The following is a 1,713-nucleotide window of genomic DNA, read 5'->3' on the forward strand; positions in this document are numbered from 1 at the left end:
TGGTGCATTATGCGCAAACCATGCACCAATCTTGCACCTAAACTAACACTGTCTCCAAACAGATTGAAGCGAGATTCCATATGACACACATGATCTAGGAGTTCTAACGGGTGCGTCCAAATTGATTCCTGAGAATATGGTACGTTCCATGCAAACCGTGCACCTATCTTTCATCAAGATTAGCACAATCTCCAAACAGACCGAACCGAGCTTTCACTTGAGCCTCTTCACCTAGGAGTACCATCGGGAACTTCCACAACGATTTCTGAGCCTATGGTGCACTGGGCACAAATCATGCAACTATCTTGCACCGAAACTAATACTATCTCCAACAGGACCGAAGCGAGATTCCATATGATACACTTCATCTAGTAGTTCCATCGGGTGCATCTATAGTTCCATCGGGTGTGTAAAATTGATTTCTGAGCATATGGTATGTTCCAAGCAAACCGTGCACCTATCTTGCATCAAGATTAGAACTATCTCCAAACAGACAGAACCAAGATTCCACATGAGCCTCTTCACTAAGGAATACCATCGCGTGCGTCCAAAATATTTTCTTAGCCTACGGTGCATTAGGTTGAAACCGTGTACCTATCTTGCACTGAAACTAACACTATCTCGAAAGAGACCGAAGTGAGATTCTATATGACACACGTCATCTAGGAGTTCTATTAGGTGCTTCCAAATATATTTCTAAGCATATGGTACGTTCGATTCAATTCGTGTACCTATCTTGCATCTATATTAGGACTATCTCCAAACAAAGCAAACTGAGCTTCCACTTGAGCCCCTTTACCCAGGAGTGTTATCGAGTGCATCCAAAATGGTTTCTTAGCCTATGATGCATTAGGCGCAAACTATGTACCTATCTTGCACCAAAACTACCTCTGCCTCCAAACAGACCTAAGCAAGATTCTATATGACACATGTCATCTAGGAGTTCTATTGGGGTGCGTCCAAATGGATTTCTTAGCATATGGTATGTTCCATGCAAACCGTGCACCTATCTTGCATCAAGATTAGCACTATCACCAAACAGATCGAACCGACCTTCCACTTGAGCCTCTTCACCTAGGATTATCATCAGGTGCTTCCATAATAGTTTCTGAGCCTATGGTGCATTATGCGCAAACCATGCACCAATCTTGCACCTAAACTAACACTGTCCCCAAACAGATTGAAGCGCGATTCCAAATGACACACATGATCTAGGAGTTCTATCGGGTGCGTCCAAATTGATTTCTAAGAATATGGTACGTTCCATGCACACCCGTACACCTATCTTTCATCAAGATTAGCACTGTCTCCAAACAGACCGAACTGAACTTTCACTTGAGCCTCTTCACCTAGGAGTACCATCGGTAACTTCCACAACGATTTTTGAGCCTATGGTGCACTGGGCACAAACCATGCAACTATCTTGCAACGAAACTAATACTATCTCCAACTAGACTAAAGCGAGATTCCATATCATACACTTCATCTAGTAGTTCCATCGGGTGCATCTACAGTTCCATCGGGTTTGTCCAAATTGATTTCTGAGCATATGGTATGTTCCAGGCAAACCGTGCACCTATCTTGCATCAAGATTAGAACTATCTCCAAACAGACAGAACCAAGATTCCACTTGAGCCTCTTCACAAAGGAGTACCATCATGTGTGTCCAAAATAGTTTCTTAGCCTACAGTGCATTAGGCACAAACCGTGTAC

This window comes from Sorghum bicolor, unplaced genomic scaffold, assembly GCF_000003195.3.
Source record: "Sorghum bicolor cultivar BTx623 unplaced genomic scaffold, Sorghum_bicolor_NCBIv3 super_82, whole genome shotgun sequence".
Taxonomy (NCBI): Eukaryota; Viridiplantae; Streptophyta; class Magnoliopsida; order Poales; family Poaceae; genus Sorghum; species Sorghum bicolor.